Source organism: Pseudophryne corroboree, chromosome 11 (assembly GCF_028390025.1).
Source record: "Pseudophryne corroboree isolate aPseCor3 chromosome 11, aPseCor3.hap2, whole genome shotgun sequence".
Taxonomy (NCBI): Eukaryota; Metazoa; Chordata; class Amphibia; order Anura; family Myobatrachidae; genus Pseudophryne; species Pseudophryne corroboree.
The window spans coordinates 184,444,405-184,467,672 of record NC_086454.1 but is presented as its reverse complement, the minus strand read 5'-3'; the positions used below and the strand labels follow the sequence as shown (position 1 = coordinate 184,467,672).

Below are 23,268 nucleotides of genomic sequence, written 5' to 3'. Positions count from 1 at the left end.
TTGTCAAGATGACCATAAATATCTTCTAGTGTGAGAACAGTTCATGTTGTGGTTTCATAACATAGTGGTTAGCATATCTGCTTTACACGGAGAAAGTCCTGAGTTCAATCCCAAGTGAACCCATATTTATTAAAAAATCCAGTAAACTGTGATCTTGATAAGAGTACTTACAGTAGATAATAATTGGTCAAGATGTTAGAAATAAAGAATTTTGTTTATTTGTTTTCTTCAAATTAAAAATAATCACTTAAAAAACTTTGCAAAATGCTTACTTTAAAATGGATATACACATTTATTTATCATTGCAGTCATTGCTTTTTAATAAAGATTAATATTAAATGTTTAATTATGCAAGGTTGGTCAACCAGGCTATAACTTTCTTTAGCTAGGTGTACCACTATTAAGTATTGGGTCAATTTGCCAAAAAATATGGTGCTCTGTTTTTTTAAAATTATATATAATGAAAGAACAATCACTTTGACGTTTCACCGATAATCCGGAACAGTTTACCAAAAATCACTACGACTGTCACGACAAACAAAAAATTGAACAGTTTGTTATTGTATTGCATATTGGTTTCATAGTGTAGTGGTTATCCCATCTGCTTTACACGCAGAAAGTCCTGGGTTCAATCCCCAGTGGAACCATATTTTTGCACTAATTTATGATTTATGAAAATTTTCTTCACTATCATTCTTATAACATCTGACCTGCTACTGCTCAATGTGAAACATGTCATTTGTTCACTTACAAAATTCAATTTCTTCTCTAAATATGGAAATAAATGTTATTTTTAATATCTATTAGCTTTTAATTATAAAATAACTTATTACAGCAAACAACTGATTAAAAATCTGGAGCAGATTCAAATAATCTTCTTGTTTTATAAGAAATTGGTAGCAATGTATCATATATTTCATTTATAGTAAACAAATAAATTGTAGTATCATATCTAACTACCTTTTTCCATAAATCATCTTAACTGAGTACAGTTAAATAAATCACTTAAACCAACATTTCCATCACCAGTTCACCAAAGCACAGCTATTCTTTCCAGGACTTCACTGTTCACATGACTTCACTAGAAACTTGATAATGCTGCCAAGGTTTGGTATTGCATGATTAATGCATGATAAACTGCAATCATGTTTTGATGTAGCTAATATTCACTTCCAGATTATTTACTTTAAATGTAAATAAATATTTCCATAATTACTATGTGCAAGTTTAGCAAAAATGCTGATAGATTTGACTTCTGGATAGATAGTATATTGATTATTACTAAAGTCTTTTTCGAGTATTATGCTTAAGTTATGTTGTGAAAGGGCATTTATTTATATGTAGTATTTGTAATACAGGCACTTTATGGTAACATGGCAAGAAAAATCACTGAAAAGTGATTTTGATAAGTGTGACACCTGCAGATGATAATTGGTCAAAATGTTAGAAATAATGATTTTTGTGTATATAGTTTTTCAAATTATAAATATTCACTTGAAAAGCTTCAAAAATTCTTTATTTAAAATGGGAATATGCAGGTTTATTCAACATTGCACACATTGCTCTTTGCTAAATTTGTATTTTAAATGTTGGGTAATGCAAGTTTGGTCAACCATGTTACAACTATCTTTATCTATGTACCCACTATACAATTATTAAAGTCAATTGCAAAAAATTGGTTGCTCATCCTGTTTTACTGGGTAGTGTTTTTAAATGACCATTTGGTGTATTTCCGATAAACCAGAGAACTGATGGTCACAAACACACTCCTTCGGTTATTGAATCGGTCAGCCAAGATAAAAAAAATCTCAGCCTACTATATTAGTGCACTATGTGGTACTTGGAGGTTCTCGATAAACTGACCATATTTTCTGCATTTTTTCATGACTAAGTCATGCTGCTTAATTGCGGACATATGAAAATTCAGTGTTGTGCGACATATAATTGGATTTTTAAACAAAATCACTTAGTGTGTACCTCAGATTTTGGGGCATTTGATTGTCAAGATGACCATAAATATCTTCTAGTGTGAGTACAGTTTATGTTGTGGTTTCATAACATAGTGGTTAGCATATCTGCTTTACACGGAGAAAGTCCTGAGTTCAATCCCAAGTGACCCCATATTTATTAAAAAATCCAGTAAACTGTGATCTTGATAAGAGTACTTACAGTAGATAATAATTGGTCAAGATGTTAGAAATAAAGAATTTTGTATATTTGTTTTCTTCAAATTAAAAATAATCACTTAAAAAATTTTGCAAAATGCTTACTTTAAAATGGATATACACATTTATTTATCATTGCAGTCATTGCTTTTTAATAAAGATTAATATTAAATGTTTAATTATGCAAGGTTGGTCAACCAGGCTATAACTTTCTTTAGCTAGGTGTACCACTATTAAGTATTGGGTCAACTTGCCAAAAATATGGTGCTCTGTTTTTTTTAAATTATATAATGAAAGAACAATCACTTTGACGTTTCACCGATAATCCGGAACAGTTTATCAAAAATCACTACGACTGTCAGGACAACAAAAAAATTGAACAGTTTGTTATTGTATTGCATATTGGTTTCATAGTGTAGTGGTTATCCCATCTGCTTTACACGCAGAAGGTCCTGGGTTCAATCCCCAGTGGAACCATATTTTTGCACTAATTTATGATTTATGAAAATTTTCTTCACTATCATTCTTATAACATCTGACCTGCTACTGCTCAATGTGAAACATGTCATTTGTTCACTTACAAAATTCAATTTCTTCTCTAAATATGGAAATAAATGTTATTTTTAATATCTATTAGCTTTTAATTATAAAATAACTTATTACAGCAAACAACTGATTAAAAATCTGGAGCAGATTCAAATAATCTTCTTGTTTTATAAGAAATTGGTAGCAATGTATCATATATTTCATTTATAGTAAACAAATAAATTGTAGTATCATATCTAACTACCTTTTTCCATAAATCATCTTAACTGAGTACAGTTAAATAAATCACTTAAACCAACATTTCCATCACCAGTTCACCAAAGCACAGCTATTCTTTCCAGGACTTCACTGTTCACATGACTTCACTAGAAACTTGATAATGCTGCCAAGGTTTGGTATTGCATGATTAATGCATGATAAACTGCAATCATGTTTTGATGTAGCTAATATTCACTTCCAGATTATTTACTTTAAATGTAAATAAATATTTCCATAATTACTATGTGCAAGTTTAGCAAAAATGCTGATAGATTTGACTTCCGGATAGATAGTATATTGATTATTACTAAAGTCTTTTTCGAGTATTATGCTTAAGTTATGTTGTGAAAGGGCATTTATTTATATGTAGTATTTGTAATACAGGCACTTTATGGTAACATGGCAAGAAAAATCACTGAAAAGTGATTTTGATAAGTGTGACACCTGCAGATGATAATTGGTCAAAATGTTAGAAATAATGATTTTTGTGTATATAGTTTTTCAAATTATAAATATTCACTTGAAAAGCTTCAAAAATTCTTTATTTAAAATGGGAATATGCAGGTTTATTCAACATTGCACACATTGCTCTTTGCTAAATTTGTATTTTAAATGTTGGGTAATGCAAGTTTGGTCAACCATGTTACAACTATCTTTATCTATGTACCCACTATACAATTATTAAAGTCAATTGCAAAAAATTGGTTGCTCATCCTGTTTTACTGGGTAGTGTTTTTAAATGACCATTTGGTGTATTTCCGATAAATCAGAGAACTGATGGTCACAAACACACTCCTTCGGTTATTGAATCGGTCAGCCAAGATAAAAAAAATCTCAGCCTACTATATTAGTGCACTATGTGGTACTTGGAGGTTCTCGATAAACTGACCATATTTTCTGCATTTTTTCATGACTAAGTCATGCTGCTTAATTGCGGACATTTGAAAATTCAGTGTTGTGCGACATATAATTGTATTTTTAAACAAAATCACTTAGTGTGTACCTCAGATTTTGGGGCATTTGATTGTCAAGATGACCATAAATATCTTCTAGTGTGAGAACAGTTTATGTTGTGGTTTCATAACATAGTGGTTAGCATATCTGCTTTACTCGGAGAAAGTCCTGAGTTCAATCCCAAGTGAACCCATATTTATTAAAAAATCCAGTAAACTGTGATCTTGAAAAAAGTACTTACAGTAGATAATAATTGGTCAAGATGTTAGAAATAAAGAATTTTGTATATTTGTTTTCTTCAAATTAAAAATAATCACTTAAAAAACTTTGCAAAATGCTTACTTTAAAATGGATATACACATTTATTTATCATTGCAGTCATTGCTTTTTAATAAAGATTAATATTAAATGTTTAATTATGCAAGGTTGGTCAACCAGGCTATAACTTTCTTTAGCTAGGTGTACCACTATTAAGTATTGGGTCAATTTGCCAAAAATATGGTGCTCTGTTTTTTTAAAATTATATATAATGAAAGAACAATCACTTTGACGTTTCACCGATAATCCGGAACAGTTTACCAAAAATCACTACGACTGTCAGGACAACCAAAACATTTAACAGTTTGTTATTGTATTGCATATTGGTTTCATAGTGTAGTGGTTATCACATCTGCTTTATACGCAGAAGGTCCTGGGTTCAATCCCCAGTGGAACCATATTTTTGCACTAATTTATGATTTATGAAAATTTTCTTCACTATCATTCTTATAACATCTGACCTGCTACTGCTCAATGTGAAACATGTCATTTGTTCACTTACAAAATTCAATTTCTTCTCTAAATATGGAAATAAATGTTATTTTTAATATCTATTAGCTTTTAATTATAAAATAACTTATTACAGCAAACAACTGATTAAAAATCTGGAGCAGATTCAAATAATCTTCTTGTTTTATAAGAAATTGGTAGCAATGTATCATATATTTCATTTATAGTAAACAAATAAATTGTAGTATCATATCTAACTACCTTTTTCCATAAATCATCTTAACTGAGTACAGTTAAATAAATCACTTAAACCAACATTTCCATCACCAGTTCACCAAAGCACAGCTATTCTTTCCAGGACTTCACTGTTTACATGACTTCACTAGCAACTTGATAATGCTGCCAAGGTTTGGTATTGCATGATTAATGCATGATAAACTGCAATCATGTTTTGATGTAGCTAATATTCACTTCCAGATTATTTACTTTAAATGTAAATAAATATTTCCATAATTACTATGTGCAAGTTTAGCAAAAATGCTGATAGATTTGACTTCTGGATAGATACTGTAGTATATTGATTATTACTAAAGTCTTTTTCGAGTATTATGCTTAAGTTATGTTGTGAAAGGGCATTTATTTATATGTAGTATTTGTAATACAGGCACTTTATGGTAACATGGCAAGAAAAATCACTGAAAAGTGATTTTGATAAGTGTGACACCTGCAGATGATAATTGGTCAAAATGTTAGAAATAATGATTTTTGTGTATATAGTTTTTCAAATTATAAATATTCACTTGAAAAGCTTCAAAAATTCTTTATTTAAAATGGGAATATGCAGGTTTATTCAACATTGCACACATTGCTCTTTGCTAAATTTGTATTTTAAATGTTGGGTAATGCAAGTTTGGTCAACCATGTTACAACTATCTTTATCTATGTACCCACTATACAATTATTAAAGTCAATTGCAAAAAATTGGTTGCTCATCCTGTTTTACTGGGTAGTGTTTTTAAATGACCATTTGGTGTATTTCCGATAAACCAGAGAACTGATGGTCACAAACACACTCCTTCGGTTATTGAATCGGTCAGCCAAGATAAAAAAAATCTCAGCCTACTATATTAGTGCACTATGTGGTACTTGGAGGTTCTCGATAAACTGACCATATTTTCTGCATTTTTTCATGACTAAGTCATGCTGCTTAATTGCGGACATATGAAAATTCAGTGTTGTGCGACATATAATTGGATTTTTAAACAAAATCACTTAGTGTGTACCTCAGATTTTGGGGCATTTGATTGTCAAGATGACCATAAATATCTTCTAGTGTGAGTACAGTTTATGTTGTGGTTTCATAACATAGTGGTTAGCATATCTGCTTTACACGGAGAAAGTCCTGAGTTCAATCCCAAGTGACCCCATATTTATTAAAAAATCCAGTAAACTGTGATCTTGATAAGAGTACTTACAGTAGATAATAATTGGTCAAGATGTTAGAAATAAAGAATTTTGTATATTTGTTTTCTTCAAATTAAAAATAATCACTTAAAAAATTTTGCAAAATGCTTACTTTAAAATGGATATACACATTTATTTATCATTGCAGTCATTGCTTTTTAATAAAGATTAATATTAAATGTTTAATTATGCAAGGTTGGTCAACCAGGCTATAACTTTCTTTAGCTAGGTGTACCACTATTAAGTATTGGGTCAACTTGCCAAAAATATGGTGCTCTGTTTTTTTTAAATTATATAATGAAAGAACAATCACTTTGACGTTTCACCGATAATCCGGAACAGTTTACCAAAAATCACTACGACTGTCAGGACAACAAAAAAATTGAACAGTTTGTTATTGTATTGCATATTGGTTTCATAGTGTAGTGGTTATCCCATCTGCTTTACACGCAGAAGGTCCTGGGTTCAATCCCCAGTGGAACCATATTTTTGCACTAATTTATGATTTATGAAAATTTTCTTCACTATCATTCTTATAACATCTGACCTGCTACTGCTCAATGTGAAACATGTCATTTGTTCACTTACAAAATTCAATTTCTTCTCTAAATATGGAAATAAATTTTATTTTTAATATCTATTAGCTTTTAATTATAAAATAACTTATTACAGCAAACAACTGATTAAAAATCTGGAGCAGATTCAAATAATCTTCTTGTTTTATAAGAAATTGGTAGCAATGTATCATATATTTCATTTATAGTAAACAAATAAATTGTAGTATCATATCTAACTACCTTTTTCCATAAATCATCTTAACTGAGTACAGTTAAATAAATCACTTAAACCAACATTTCCATCACCAGTTCACCAAAGCACAGCTATTCTTTCCAGGACTTCACTGTTCACATGACTTCACTAGAAACTTGATAATGCTGCCAAGGTTTGGTATTGCATGATTAATGCATGATAAACTGCAATCATGTTTTGATGTAGCTAATATTCACTTCCAGATTATTTACTTTAAATGTAAATAAATATTTCCATAATTACTATGTGCAAGTTTAGCAAAAATGCTGATAGATTTGACTTCTGGATAGATAGTATATTGATTATTACTAAAGTCTTTTTCGAGTATTATGCTTAAGTTATGTTGTGAAAGGGCATTTATTTATATGTAGTATTTGTAATACAGGCACTTTATGGTAACATGGCAAGAAAAATCACTGAAAAGTGATTTTGATAAGTGTGACACCTGCAGATGATAATTGGTCAAAATGTTAGAAATAATGATTTTTGTGTATATAGTTTTTCAAATTATAAATATTCACTTGAAAAGCTTCAAAAATTCTTTATTTAAAATGGGAATATGCAGGTTTATTCAACATTGCACACATTGCTCTTTGCTAAATTTGTATTTTAAATGTTGGGTAATGCAAGTTTGGTCAACCATGTTACAACTATCTTTATCTATGTACCCACTATACAATTATTAAAGTCAATTGCAAAAAATTGGTTGCTCATCCTGTTTTACTGGGTAGTGTTTTTAAATGACCATTTGGTGTATTTCCGATAAATCAGAGAACTGATGGTCACAAACACACTCCTTCGGTTATTGAATCGGTCAGCCAAGATAAAAAAAATCTCAGCCTACTATATTAGTGCACTATGTGGTACTTGGAGGTTCTCGATAAACTGACCATATTTTCTGCATTTTTTCATGACTAAGTCATGCTGCTTAATTGCGGACATTTGAAAATTCAGTGTTGTGCGACATATAATTGGATTTTTAAACAAAATCACTTAGTGTGTACCTCAGATTTTGGGGCATTTGATTGTCAAGATGACCATAAATATCTTCTAGTGTGAGAACAGTTTATGTTGTGGTTTCATAACATAGTGGTTAGCATATCTGCTTTACACAGAGAAAGTCCTGAGTTCAATCCCAAGTGAACCCATATTTATTAAAAAATCCAGTAAACTGTGATCTTGATAAGAGTACTTACAGTAGATAATAATTGGTCAAGATGTTAGAAATAAAGAATTTTGTATATTTGTTTTCTTCAAATTAAAAATAATCACTTAAAAAACTTTGCAAAATGCTTACTTTAAAATGGATATACACATTTATTTATCATTGCAGTCATTGCTTTTTAATAAAGATTAATATTAAATGTTTAATTATGCAAGGTTGGTCAACCAGGCTATAACTTTCTTTAGCTAGGTGTACCACTATTAAGTATTGGGTCAATTTGCCAAAAATATGGTGCTCTGTTTTTTTTAAATTATATATAATGAAAGAACAATCACTTTGACGTTTCACCGATAATCCGGAACAGTTTACCAAAAATCACTACGACTGTCAGGACAACCAAAAAATTGAACAGTTTGTTATTGTATTGCATATTGGTTTCATAGTGTAGTGGTTATCACCTCTGCTTTACACGCAGAAGGTCCTGCGTTCAATCCCCAGTGGAACCATATTTTTGCACTAATTTATGATTTATGAAAATTTTCTTCACTATCATTCTTATAACATCTGACCTGCTACTGCTCAATGTGAAACATGTCATTTGTTCACTTACAAAATTCAATTTCTTCTCTAAATATGGAAATAAATGTTATTTTTAATATCTATTAGCTTTTAATTATAAAATAACTTATTACAGCAAACAACTGATTAAAAATCTGGAGCAGATTCAAATAGTCTTCTTGTTTTATAAGAAATTGGTAGCAATGTATCATATATTTCATTTATAGTAAACAAATAAATTGTAGTATCATATCTAACTACCTTTTTCCATAAATCATCTTAACTGAGTACAGTTAAATAAATCACTTAAACCAACATTTCCATCACCAGTTCACCAAAGCACAGCTATTCTTTCCAGGACTTCACTGTTCACATGACTTCACTAGCAACTTGATAATGCTGCCAAGGTTTGGTATTGCATGATTAATGCATGATAAACTGCAATCATGTTTTGATGTAGCTAATATTCACTTCCAGATTATTTACTTTAAATGTAAATAAATATTTCCATAATTACTATGTGCAAGTTTAGCAAAAATGCTGATAGATTTGACTTCTGGATAGATAGTATATTGATTATTACTAAAGTCTTTTTCGAGTATTATGCTTAAGTTATGTTGTGAAAGGGCATTTATTTATATGTAGTATTTGTAATACAGGCACTTTATGGTAACATGGCAAGAAAAATCACTGAAAAGTGATTTTGATAAGTGTGACACCTGCAGATGATAATTGGTCAAAATGTTAGAAATAATGATTTTTGTGTATATAGTTTTTCAAATTATAAATATTCACTTGAAAAGCTTCAAAAATTCTTTATTTAAAATGGGAATATGCAGGTTTATTCAACATTGCACACATTGCTCTTTGCTAAATTTGTATTTTAAATGTTGGGTAATGCAAGTTTGGTCAACCATGTTACAACTATCTTTATCTATGTACCCACTATACAATTATTAAAGTCAATTGCAAAAAATTGGTTGCTCATCCTGTTTTACTGGGTAGTGTTTTTAAATGACCATTTGGTGTATTTCCGATAAACCAGAGAACTGATGGTCACAAACACACTCCTTCGGTTATTGAATCGGTCAGCCAAGATAAAAAAAATCTCAGCCTACTATATTAGTGCACTATGTGGTACTTGGAGGTTCTCGATAAACTGACCATATTTTCTGCATTTTTTCATGACTAAGTCATGCTGCTTAATTGCGGACATATGAAAATTCAGTGTTGTGCGACATATAATTGTATTTTTAAACAAAATCACTTAGTGTGTACCTCAGATTTTGGGGCATTTGATTGTCAAGATGACCATAAATATCTTCTAGTGTGAGAACAGTTTATGTTGTGGTTTCATAACATAGTGGTTAGCATATCTGCTTTACTCGGAGAAAGTCCTGAGTTCAATCCTAAGTGAACCCATATTTATTAAAAAATCCAGTAAACTGTGATCTTGATAAGAGTACTTACAGTAGATAATAATTGGTCAAGATGTTAGAAATAAAGAATTTTGTATATTTGTTTTCTTCAAATTAAAAATAATCACTTAAAAAACTTTGCAAAATGCTTACTTTAAAATGGATATACACATTTATTTATCATTGCAGTCATTGCTTTTTAATAAAGATTAATATTAAATGTTTAATTATGCAAGGTTGGTCAACCAGGCTATAACTTTCTTTAGCTAGGTGTACCACTATTAAGTATTGGGTCAATTTGCCAAAAATATGGTGCTCTGTTTTTTTAAAATTATATATAATGAAAGAACAATCACTTTGACGTTTCACCGATAATCCGGAACAGTTTACCAAAAATCACTACGACTGTCAGGACAACCAAAAAATTGAACAGTTTGTTATTGTATTGCATATTGGTTTCATAGTGTAGTGGTTATCACCTCTGCTTTACACGCAGAAGGTCCTGCGTTCAATCCCCAGTGGAACCATATTTTTGCACTAATTTATGATTTATGAAAATTTTCTTCACTATCATTCTTATAACATCTGACCTGCTACTGCTCAATGTGAAACATGTCATTTGCTCACTTACAAAATTCAATTTCTTCTCTAAATATGGAAATAAATGTTATTTTTAATATCTATTAGCTTTTAATTATAAAATAACTTATTACAGCAAACAACTGATTAAAAATCTGGAGCAGATTCAAATAATCTTCTTGTTTTATAAGAAATTGGTAGCAATGTATCATATATTTCATTTATAGTAAACAAATAAATTGTAGTATCATATCTAACTACCTTTTTCCATAAATCATCTTAACTGAGTACAGTTAAATAAATCACTTAAACCAACATTTCCATCACCAGTTCACCAAAGCACAGCTATTCTTTCCAGGACTTCACTGTTTACATGACTTCACTAGCAACTTGATAATGCTGCCAAGGTTTGGTATTGCATGATTAATGCATGATAAACTGCAATCATGTTTTGATGTAGCTAATATTCACTTCCAGATTATTTACTTTAAATGTAAATAAATATTTCCATAATTACTATGTGCAAGTTTAGCAAAAATGCTGATAGATTTGACTTCTGGATAGATAGTATATTGATTATTACTAAAGTCTTTTTCGAGTATTATGCTTAAGTTATGTTGTGAAAGGGCATTTATTTATATGTAGTATTTGTAATACAGGCACTTTATGGTAACATGGCAAGAAAAATCACTGAAAAGTGATTTTGATAAGTGTGACACCTGCAGATGATAATTGGTCAAAATGTTAGAAATAATGATTTTTGTGTATATAGTTTTTCAAATTATAAATATTCACTTGAAAAGCTTCAAAAATTCTTTATTTAAAATGGGAATATGCAGGTTTATTCAACATTGCACACATTGCTCTTTGCTAAATTTGTATTTTAAATGTTGGGTAATGCAAGTTTGGTCAACCATGTTACAACTATCTTTATCTATGTACCCACTATACAATTATTAAAGTCAATTGCAAAAAATTGGTTGCTCATCCTGTTTTACTGGGTAGTGTTTTTAAATGACCATTTGGTGTATTTCCGATAAACCAGAGAACTGATGGTCACAAACACACTCCTTCGGTTATTGAATCGGTCAGCCAAGATAAAAAAAATCTCAGCCTACTATATTAGTGCACTATGTGGTACTTGGAGGTTCTCGATAAACTGACCATATTTTCTGCATTTTTTCATGACTAAGTCATGCTGCTTAATTGCGGACATATGAAAATTCAGTGTTGTGCGACATATAATTGGATTTTTAAACAAAATCACTTAGTGTGTACCTCAGATTTTGGGGCATTTGATTGTCAAGATGACCATAAATATCTTCTAGTGTGAGTACAGTTTATGTTGTGGTTTCATAACATAGTGGTTAGCATATCTGCTTTACACGGAGAAAGTCCTGAGTTCAATCCCAAGTGACCCCATATTTATTAAAAAATCCAGTAAACTGTGATCTTGATAAGAGTACTTACAGTAGATAATAATTGGTCAAGATGTTAAAAATAAAGAATTTTGTATATTTGTTTTCTTCAAATTAAAAATAATCACTTAAAAAATTTTGCAAAATGCTTACTTTAAAATGGATATACACATTTATTTATCATTGCAGTCATTGCTTTTTAATAAAGATTAATATTAAATGTTTAATTATGCAAGGTTGGTCAACCAGGCTATAACTTTCTTTAGCTAGGTGTACCACTATTAAGTATTGGGTCAACTTGCCAAAAATATGGTGCTCTGTTTTTTTTAAATTATATAATGAAAGAACAATCACTTTGACGTTTCACCGATAATCCGGAACAGTTTACCAAAAATCACTACGACTGTCAGGACAACAAAAAAATTGAACAGTTTGTTATTGTATTGCATATTGGTTTCATAGTGTAGTGGTTATCCCATCTGCTTTACACGCAGAAGGTCCTGGGTTCAATCCCCAGTGGAACCATATTTTTGCACTAATTTATGATTTATGAAAATTTTCTTCACTATCATTCTTATAACATCTGACCTGCTACTGCTCAATGTGAAACATGTCATTTGTTCACTTACAAAATTCAATTTCTTCTCTAAATATGGAAATAAATTTTATTTTTAATATCTATTAGCTTTTAATTATAAAATAACTTATTACAGCAAACAACTGATTAAAAATCTGGAGCAGATTCAAATAATCTTCTTGTTTTATAAGAAATTGGTAGCAATGTATCATATATTTCATTTATAGTAAACATATAAATTGTAGTATCATATCTAACTACCTTTTTCCATAAATCATCTTAACTGAGTACAGTTAAATAAATCACTTAAACCAACATTTCCATCACCAGTTCACCAAAGCACAGCTATTCTTTCCAGGACTTCACTGTTCACATGACTTCACTAGAAACTTGATAATGCTGCCAAGGTTTGGTATTGCATGATTAATGCATGATAAACTGCAATCATGTTTTGATGTAGCTAATATTCACTTCCAGATTATTTACTTTAAATGTAAATAAATATTTCCATAATTACTATGTGCAAGTTTAGCAAAAATGCTGATAGATTTGACTTCTGGATAGATAGTATATTGATTATTACTAAAGTCTTTTTCGAGTATTATGCTTAAGTTATGTTGTGAAAGGGCATTTATTTATATGTAGTATTTGTAATACAGGCACTTTATGGTAACATGGCAAGAAAAATCACTGAAAAGTGATTTTGATAAGTGTGACACCTGCAGATGATAATTGGTCAAAATGTTAGAAATAATGATTTTTGTGTATATAGTTTTTCAAATTATAAATATTCACTTGAAAAGCTTCAAAAATTCTTTATTTAAAATGGGAATATGCAGGTTTATTCAACATTGCACACATTGCTCTTTGCTAAATTTGTATTTTAAATGTTGGGTAATGCAAGTTTGGTCAACCATGTTACAACTATCTTTATCTATGTACCCACTATACAATTATTAAAGTCAATTGCAAAAAATTGGTTGCTCATCCTGTTTTACTGGGTAGTGTTTTTAAATGACCATTTGGTGTATTTCCGATAAATCAGAGAACTGATGGTCACAAACACACTCCTTCGGTTATTGAATCGGTCAGCCAAGATAAAAAAAATCTCAGCCTACTATATTAGTGCACTATGTGGTACTTGGAGGTTCTCGATAAACTGACCATATTTTCTGCATTTTTTCATGACTAAGTCATGCTGCTTAATTGCGGACATATGAAAATTCAGTGTTGTGCGACATATAATTGTATTTTTAAACAAAATCACTTAGTGTGTACCTCAGATTTTGGGGCATTTGATTGTCAAGATGACCATAAATATCTTCTAGTGTGAGAACAGTTTATGTTGTGGTTTCATAACATAGTGGTTAGCATATCTGCTTTACTCGGAGAGAGTCCTGAGTTCAATCCTAAGTGAACCCATATTTATTAAAAAATCCAGTAAACTGTGATCTTGATAAGAGTACTTACAGTAGATAATAATTGGTCAAGATGTTAGAAATAAAGAATTTTGTATATTTGTTTTCTTCAAATTAAAAATAATCACTTAAAAAACTTTGCAAAATGCTTACTTTAAAATGGATATACACATTTATTTATCATTGCAGTCATTGCTTTTTAATAAAGATTAATATTAAATGTTTAATTATGCAAGGTTGGTCAACCAGGCTATAACTTTCTTTAGCTAGGTGTACCACTATTAAGTATTGGGTCAATTTGCCAAAAATATGGTGCTCTGTTTTTTTAAAATTATATATAATGAAAGAACAATCACTTTGACGTTTCACCGATAATCCGGAACAGTTTACCAAAAATCACTACGACTGTCAGGACAACCAAAAAATTGAACAGTTTGTTATTGTATTGCATATTGGTTTCATAGTGTAGTGGTTATCACCTCTGCTTTACACGCAGAAGGTCCTGCGTTCAATCCCCAGTGGAACCATATTTTTGCACTAATTTATGATTTATGAAAATTTTCTTCACTATCATTCTTATAACATCTGACCTGCTACTGCTCAATGTGAAACATGTCATTTGTTCACTTACAAAATTCAATTTCTTCTCTAAATATGGAAATAAATGTTATTTTTAATATCTATTAGCTTTTAATTATAAAATAACTTATTACAGCAAACAACTGATTAAAAATCTGGAGCAGATTCAAATAGTCTTCTTGTTTTATAAGAAATTGGTAGCAATGTATCATATATTTCATTTATAGTAAACAAATAAATTGTAGTATCATATCTAACTACCTTTTTCCATAAATCATCTTAACTGAGTACAGTTAAATAAATCACTTAAACCAACATTTCCATCACCAGTTCACCAAAGCACAGCTATTCTTTCCAGGACTTCACTGTTCACATGACTTCACTAGCAACTTGATAATGCTGCCAAGGTTTGGTATTGCATGATTAATGCATGATAAACTGCAATCATGTTTTGATGTAGCTAATATTCACTTCCAGATTATTTACTTTAAATGTAAATAAATATTTCCATAATTACTATGTGCAAGTTTAGCAAAAATGCTGATAGATTTGACTTCTGGATAGATAGTATATTGATTATTACTAAAGTCTTTTTCGAGTATTATGCTTAAGTTATGTTGTGAAAGGGCATTTATTTATATGTAGTATTTGTAATACAGGCACTTTATGGTAACATGGCAAGAAAAATCACTGAAAAGTGATTTTGATAAGTGTGACACCTGCAGATGATAATTGGTCAAAATGTTAGAAATAATGATTTTTGTGTATATAGTTTTTCAAATTATAAATATTCACTTGAAAAGCTTCAAAAATTCTTTATTTAAAATGGGAATATGCAGGTTTATTCAACATTGCACAAATTGCTCTTTGCTAAATTTGTATTTTAAATGTTGGGTAATGCAAGTTTGGTCAACCATGTTACAACTGTCTTTATCTATGTACCCACTATACAATTATTAAAGTCAATTGCAAAAAATTGGTTGCTCATCCTGTTTTACTGGGTAGTGTTTTTAAATGACCATTTGGTGTATTTCCGATAAACCAGAGAACTGATGGTCACAAACACACTCCTTCGGTTATTGAATCGGTCAGCCAAGATAAAAAAAATCTCAGCCTACTATATTAGTGCACTATGTGGTACTTGGAGGTTCTCGATAAACTGACCATATTTTCTGCATTTTTTCATGACTAAGTCATGCTGCTTAATTGCGGACATATGAAAATTCAGTGTTGTGCGACATATAATTGTATTTTTAAACAAAATCACTTAGTGTGTACCTCAGATTTTGGGGCATTTGATTGTCAAGATGACCATAAATATCTTCTAGTGTGAGAACAGTTTATGTTGTGGTTTCATAACATAGTGGTTAGCATATCTGCTTTACTCGGAGAGAGTCCTGAGTTCAATCCTAAGTGAACCCATATTTATTAAAAAATCCAGTAAACTGTGATCTTGATAAGAGTACTTACAGTAGATAATAATTGGTCAAGATGTTAGAAATAAAGAATTTTGTATATTTGTTTTCTTCAAATTAAAAATAATCACTTAAAAAACTTTGCAAAATGCTTACTTTAAAATGGATATACACATTTATTTATCATTGCAGTCATTGCTTTTTAATAAAGATTAATATTAAATGTTTAATTATGCAAGGTTGGTCAACCAGGCTATAACTTTCTTTAGCTAGGTGTACCACTATTAAGTATTGGGTCAATTTGCCAAAAATATGGTGCTCTGTTTTTTTAAAATTATATATAATGAAAGAACAATCACTTTGACGTTTCACCGATAATCCGGAACAGTTTACCAAAAATCACTACGACTGTCAGGACAACCAAAAAATTGAACAGTTTGTTATTGTATTGCATATTGGTTTCATAGTGTAGTGGTTATCACCTCTGCTTTACACGCAGAAGGTCCTGCGTTCAATCCCCAGTGGAACCATATTTTTGCACTAATTTATGATTTATGAAAATTTTCTTCACTATCATTCTTATAACATCTGACCTGCTACTGCTCAATGTGAAACATGTCATTTGTTCACTTACAAAATTCAATTTCTTCTCTAAATATGGAAATAAATGTTATTTTTAATATCTATTAGCTTTTAATTATAAAATAACTTATTACAGCAAACAACTGATTAAAAATCTGGAGCAGATTCAAATAGTCTTCTTGTTTTATAAGAAATTGGTAGCAATGTATCATATATTTCATTTATAGTAAACAAATAAATTGTAGTATCATATCTAACTACCTTTTTCCATAAATCATCTTAACTGAGTACAGTTAAATAAATCACTTAAACCAACATTTCCATCACCAGTTCACCAAAGCACAGCTATTCTTTCCAGGACTTCACTGTTCACATGACTTCACTAGCAACTTGATAATGCTGCCAAGGTTTGGTATTGCATGATTAATGCATGATAAACTGCAATCATGTTTTGATGTAGCTAATATTCACTTCCAGATTATTTACTTTAAATGTAAATAAATATTTCCATAATTACTATGTGCAAGTTTAGCAAAAATGCTGATAGATTTGACTTCTGGATAGATAGTATATTGATTATTACTAAAGTCTTTTTCGAGTATTATGCTTAAGTTATGTTGTGAAAGGGCATTTATTTATATGTAGTATTTGTAATACAGGCACTTTATGGTAACATGGCAAGAAAAATCACTGAAAAGTGATTTTGATAAGTGTGACACCTGCAGATGATAATTGGTCAAAATGTTAGAAATAATGATTTTTGTGTATATAGTTTTTCAAATTATAAATATTCACTTGAAAAGCTTCAAAAATTCTTTATTTAAAATGGGAATATGCAGGTTTATTCAACATTGCACACATTGCTCTTTGCTAAATTTGTATTTTAAATGTTGGGTAATGCAAGTTTGGTCAACCATGTTACAACTATCTTTATCTATGTACCCACTATACAATTATTAAAGTCAATTGCAAAAAATTGGTTGCTCATCCTGTTTTACTGGGTAGTGTTTTTAAATGACCATTTGGTGTATTTCCGATAAACCAGAGAACTGAGGGTCACAAACACACTCCTTCGGTTATTGAATCGGTCAGCCAAGATAAAAAAAATCTCAGCCTACTATATTAGTGCACTATGTGGTACTTGGAGGTTCTCGATAAACTGACCATATTTTCTGCATTTTTTCATGACTAAGTCATGCTGCTTAATTGCGGACATATGAAAATTCAGTGTTGTGCGACATGTAATTGGATTTTTAAACAAAATCACTTAGTGTGTACCTCAGATTTTGGGGCATTTGATTGTCAAGATGACCATAAATATCTTCTAGTGTGAGAACAGTTTATGTTGTGGTTTCATAACATAGTGGTTAGCATATCTGCTTTACACGGAGAAAGTCCTGAGTTCAATCCCAAGTGAACCCATATTTATTAAAAAATCCAGTAAACTGTGATCTTGATAAGAGTACTTACAGTAGATAATAATTGGTCAAGATGTTAGAAATAAAGAATTTTGTATATTTGTTTTCTTCAAATTAAAAATAATCACTTAAAAAACTTTGCAAAATGCTTACTTTAAAATGGATATACACATTTATTTATCATTGCAGTCATTGCTTTTTAATAAAGATTAATATTAAATGTTTAATTATGCAAGGTTGGTCAACCAGGCTATAACTTTCTTTAGCTAGGTGTACCACTATTAAGTATTGGGTCAATTTGCCAAAAATATGGTGCTCTGTTTTTTTAAAATTATATATAATGAAAGAACAATCACTTTGACGTTTCACCGATAATCCGGAACAGTTTACCAAAAATCACTACGACTGTCAGGACAACCAAAAAATTGAACAGTTTGTTATTGTATTGCATATTGGTTTCATAGTGTAGTGGTTATCACCTCTGCTTTACACGCAGAAGGTCCTGCGTTCAATCCCCAGTGGAACCATATTTTTGCACTAATTTATGATTTATGAAAATTTTCTTCACTATCATTCTTATAACATCTGACCTGCTACTGCTCAATGTGAAACATGTCATTTGTTCACTTACAAAATTCAATTTCTTCTCTAAATATGGAAATAAATGTTATTTTTAATATCTATTAGCTTTTAATTATAAAATAACTTATTACAGCAAACAACTGATTAAAAATCTGGAGCAGATTCAAATAGTCTTCTTGTTTTATAAGAAATTGGTAGCAATGTATCATATATTTCATTTATAGTAAACAAATAAATTGTAGTATCATATCTAACTACCTTTTTCCATAAATCATCTTAACTGAGTACAGTTAAATAAATCACTTAAACCAACATTTCCATCACCAGTTCACCAAAGCACAGCTATTCTTTCCAGGACTTCACTGTTCACATGACTTCACTAGCAACTTGATAATGCTGCCGAGGTTTGGTATTGCATGATTAATGCATGATAAACTGCAATCATGTTTTGATGGAGCTAATATTCACTTCCAGATTATTTACTTTAAATGTAAATAAATATTTCCATAATTACTATGTGCAAGTTTAGCAAAAATGCTGATAGATTTGACTTCTGGATAGATAGTATATTGATTATTACTAAAGTCTTTTTCGAGTATTATGCTTAAGTTATGTTGTGAAAGGGCATTTATTTATATGTAGTATTTGTAATACAGGCACTTTATGGTAACATGGCAAGAAAAATCACTGAAAAGTGATTTTGATAAGTGTGACACCTGCAGATGATAATTGGTCAAAATGTTAGAAATAATGATTTTTGTGTATATAGTTTTTCAAATTATAAATATTCACTTGAAAAGCTTCAAAAATTCTTTATTTAAAATGGGAATATGCAGGTTTATTCAACATTGCACAAATTGCTCTTTGCTAAATTTGTATTTTAAATGTTGGGTAATGCAAGTTTGGTCAACCATGTTACAACTATCTTTATCTATGTACCCACTATACAATTATTAAAGTCAATTGCAAAAAATTGGTTGCTCATCCTGTTTTACTGGGTAGTGTTTTTAAATGACCATTTGGTGTATTTCCGATAAACCAGAGAACTGATGGTCACAAACACACTCCTTCGGTTATTGAATCGGTCAGCCAAGATAAAAAAAATCTCAGCCTACTATATTAGTGCACTATGTGGTACTTGGAGGTTCTCGATAAACTGACCATATTTTCTGCATTTTTTCATGACTAAGTCATGCTGCTTAATTGCGGACATATGAAAATTCAGTGTTGTGCGACCTATAATTGGATTTTTAAACAAAATCACTTAGTGTGTACCTCAGATTTTGGGGCATTTGATTGTCAAGATGACCATAAATATCTTCTAGTGTGAGAACAGTTTATGTTGTGGTTTCATAACATAGTGGTTAGCATATCTGCTTTACAAAGAGAAAGTCCTGAGTTCAATCCCAAATGAACCCATATTTATTAAAAAATCCAGTAAACTGTGATCTTGATAAGAGTACTTACAGTAGATAATAATTGGTCAAGATGTTAGAAATAAAGAATTTTGTATATTTGTTTTCTTCAAATTAAAAATAATCACTTAAAAAACTTTGCAAAATGCTTACTTTAAAATGGATATACACATTTATTTATCATTGCAGTCATTGCTTTTTAATAAAGATTAATATTAAATGTTTAATTATGCAAGGTTGGTCAACCAGGCTATAACTTTCTTTAGCTAGGTGTACCACTATTAAGTATTGGGTCAATTTGCCAAAAATATGGTGCTCTGTTTTTTTAAAATTATATATAATGAAAGAACAATCACTTTGACGTTTCACCGATAATCCGGAACAGTTTACCAAAAATCACTACGACTGTCAGGACAACCAAAAAATTGAACAGTTTGTTATTGTATTGCATATTGGTTTCATAGTGTAGTGGTTATCACCTCTGCTTTACACGCAGAAGGTCCTGCGTTCAATCCCCAGTGGAACCATATTTTTGCACTAATTTATGATTTATGAAAATTTTCTTCACTATCATTCTTATAACATCTGACCTGCTACTGCTCAATGTGAAACATGTCATTTGTTCACTTACAAAATTCAATTTCTTCTCTAAATATGGAAATAAATGTTATTTTTAATATCTATTAGCTTTTAATTATAAAATAACTTATTACAGCAAACAACTGATTAAAAATCTGGAGCAGATTCAAATAGTCTTCTTGTTTTATAAGAAATTGGTAGCAATGTATCATATATTTCATTTATAGTAAACAAATAAATTGTAGTATCATATCTAACTACCTTTTTCCATAAATCATCTTAACTGAGTACAGTTAAATAAATCACTTAAACCAACATTTCCATCACCAGTTCACCAAAGCACAGCTATTCTTTCCAGGACTTCACTGTTCACATGACTTCACTAGCAACTTGATAATGCTGCCAAGGTTTGGTATTGCATGATTAATGCATGATAAACTGCAATCATGTTTTGATGTAGCTAATATTCACTTCCAGATTATTTACTTTAAATGTAAATAAATATTTCCATAATTACTATGTGCAAGTTTAGCAAAAATGCTGATAGATTTGACTTCTGGATAGATAGTATATTGATTATTACTAAAGTCTTTTTCGAGTATTATGCTTAAGTTATGTTGTGAAAGGGCATTTATTTATATGTAGTATTTGTAATACAGGCACTTTATGGTAACATGGCAAGAAAAATCACTGAAAAGTGATTTTGATAAGTGTGACACCTGCAGATGATAATTGGTCAAAATGTTAGAAATAATGATTTTTGTGTATATAGTTTTTCAAATTATAAATATTCACTTGAAAAGCTTCAAAAATTCTTTATTTAAAATGGGAATATGCAGGTTTATTCAACATTGCACAAATTGCTCTTTGCTAAATTTGTATTTTAAATGTTGGGTAATGCAAGTTTGGTCAACCATGTTACAACTGTCTTTATCTATGTACCCACTATACAATTATTAAAGTCAATTGCAAAAAATTGGTTGCTCATCCTGTTTTACTGGGTAGTGTTTTTAAATGACCATTTGGTGTATTTCCGATAAACCAGAGAACTGATGGTCACAAACACACTCCTTCGGTTATTGAATCGGTCAGCCAAGATAAAAAAAATCTCAGCCTACTATATTAGTGCACTATGTGGTACTTGGAGGTTCTCGATAAACTGACCATATTTTCTGCATTTTTTCATGACTAAGTCATGCTGCTTAATTGCGGACATATGAAAATTCAGTGTTGTGCGACATATAATTGTATTTTTAAACAAAATCACTTAGTGTGTACCTCAGATTTTGGGGCATTTGATTGTCAAGATGACCATAAATATCTTCTAGTGTGAGAACAGTTTATGTTGTGGTTTCATAACATAGTGGTTAGCATATCTGCTTTACTCGGAGAGAGTCCTGAGTTCAATCCTAAGTGAACCCATATTTATTAAAAAATCCAGTAAACTGTGATCTTGATAAGAGTACTTACAGTAGATAATAATTGGTCAAGATGTTAGAAATAAAGAATTTTGTATATTTGTTTTCTTCAAATTAAAAATAATCACTTAAAAAACTTTGCAAAATGCTTACTTTAAAATGGATATACACATTTATTTATCATTGCAGTCATTGCTTTTTAATAAAGATTAATATTAAATGTTTAATTATGCAAGGTTGGTCAACCAGGCTATAACTTTCTTTAGCTAGGTGTACCACTATTAAGTATTGGGTCAATTTGCCAAAAATATGGTGCTCTGTTTTTTTAAAATTATATATAATGAAAGAACAATCACTTTGACGTTTCACCGATAATCCGGAACAGTTTACCAAAAATCACTACGACTGTCAGGACAACCAAAAAATTGAACAGTTTGTTATTGTATTGCATATTGGTTTCATAGTGTAGTGGTTATCACCTCTGCTTTACACGCAGAAGGTCCTGCGTTCAATCCCCAGTGGAACCATATTTTTGCACTAATTTATGATTTATGAAAATTTTCTTCACTATCATTCTTATAACATCTGACCTGCTACTGCTCAATGTGAAACATGTCATTTGTTCACTTACAAAATTCAATTTCTTCTCTAAATATGGAAATAAATGTTATTTTTAATATCTATTAGCTTTTAATTATAAAATAACTTATTACAGCAAACAACTGATTAAAAATCTGGAGCAGATTCAAATAGTCTTCTTGTTTTATAAGAAATTGGTAGCAATGTATCATATATTTCATTTATAGTAAACAAATAAATTGTAGTATCATATCTAACTACCTTTTTCCATAAATCATCTTAACTGAGTACAGTTAAATAAATCACTTAAACCAACATTTCCATCACCAGTTCACCAAAGCACAGCTATTCTTTCCAGGACTTCACTGTTCACATGACTTCACTAACAACTTGATAATGCTGCCAAGGTTTGGTATTGCATGATTAATGCATGATAAACTGCAATCATGTTTTGATGTAGCTAATATTCACTTCCAGATTATTTACTTTAAATGTAAATAAATATTTCCATAATTACTATGTGCAAGTTTAGCAAAAATGCTGATAGATTTGACTTCTGGATAGATAGTATATTGATTATTACTAAAGTCTTTTTCGAGTATT

General features: G+C 30.2%; 12 non-coding genes across 12 annotated transcripts; all 12 read left to right on the top strand.

The window, feature by feature from the left end:
• Positions 1 to 574: 574 nt before the first annotated feature.
• Positions 575 to 647, top strand: TRNAV-UAC (transfer RNA valine (anticodon UAC)). The gene has a single exon. It is a non-coding gene; the product is annotated as a tRNA-Val (tRNA).
• Positions 648 to 2,569: 1,922 nt separating this feature from the next.
• Positions 2,570 to 2,642, top strand: TRNAV-UAC (transfer RNA valine (anticodon UAC)). Its single transcript has one exon. It is a non-coding gene; the product is annotated as a tRNA-Val (tRNA).
• Positions 2,643 to 4,566: 1,924 nt separating this feature from the next.
• Positions 4,567 to 4,639, top strand: TRNAI-UAU (transfer RNA isoleucine (anticodon UAU)). The gene has a single exon. It is a non-coding gene; the product is annotated as a tRNA-Ile (tRNA).
• A 1,927-nt stretch (positions 4,640 to 6,566) lies between these two features.
• Positions 6,567 to 6,639, top strand: TRNAV-UAC (transfer RNA valine (anticodon UAC)). Its single transcript has one exon. It is a non-coding gene; the product is annotated as a tRNA-Val (tRNA).
• A 1,924-nt stretch (positions 6,640 to 8,563) lies between these two features.
• Positions 8,564 to 8,636, top strand: TRNAV-UAC (transfer RNA valine (anticodon UAC)). Its single transcript has one exon. It is a non-coding gene; the product is annotated as a tRNA-Val (tRNA).
• Positions 8,637 to 10,560: 1,924 nt separating this feature from the next.
• Positions 10,561 to 10,633, top strand: TRNAV-UAC (transfer RNA valine (anticodon UAC)). Its single transcript has one exon. It is a non-coding gene; the product is annotated as a tRNA-Val (tRNA).
• Positions 10,634 to 12,555: 1,922 nt separating this feature from the next.
• Positions 12,556 to 12,628, top strand: TRNAV-UAC (transfer RNA valine (anticodon UAC)). The gene has a single exon. It is a non-coding gene; the product is annotated as a tRNA-Val (tRNA).
• A 1,924-nt stretch (positions 12,629 to 14,552) lies between these two features.
• TRNAV-UAC (transfer RNA valine (anticodon UAC)) lies at positions 14,553 to 14,625 on the top strand. Its single transcript has one exon. It is a non-coding gene; the product is annotated as a tRNA-Val (tRNA).
• A 1,924-nt stretch (positions 14,626 to 16,549) lies between these two features.
• On the top strand, positions 16,550 to 16,622 carry TRNAV-UAC (transfer RNA valine (anticodon UAC)). Its single transcript has one exon. It is a non-coding gene; the product is annotated as a tRNA-Val (tRNA).
• A 1,924-nt stretch (positions 16,623 to 18,546) lies between these two features.
• On the top strand, positions 18,547 to 18,619 carry TRNAV-UAC (transfer RNA valine (anticodon UAC)). Its single transcript has one exon. It is a non-coding gene; the product is annotated as a tRNA-Val (tRNA).
• Positions 18,620 to 20,543: 1,924 nt separating this feature from the next.
• On the top strand, positions 20,544 to 20,616 carry TRNAV-UAC (transfer RNA valine (anticodon UAC)). The gene has a single exon. It is a non-coding gene; the product is annotated as a tRNA-Val (tRNA).
• Positions 20,617 to 22,540: 1,924 nt separating this feature from the next.
• TRNAV-UAC (transfer RNA valine (anticodon UAC)) lies at positions 22,541 to 22,613 on the top strand. The gene has a single exon. It is a non-coding gene; the product is annotated as a tRNA-Val (tRNA).
• The last annotated feature ends 655 nt before the right edge of the window (positions 22,614 to 23,268 follow it).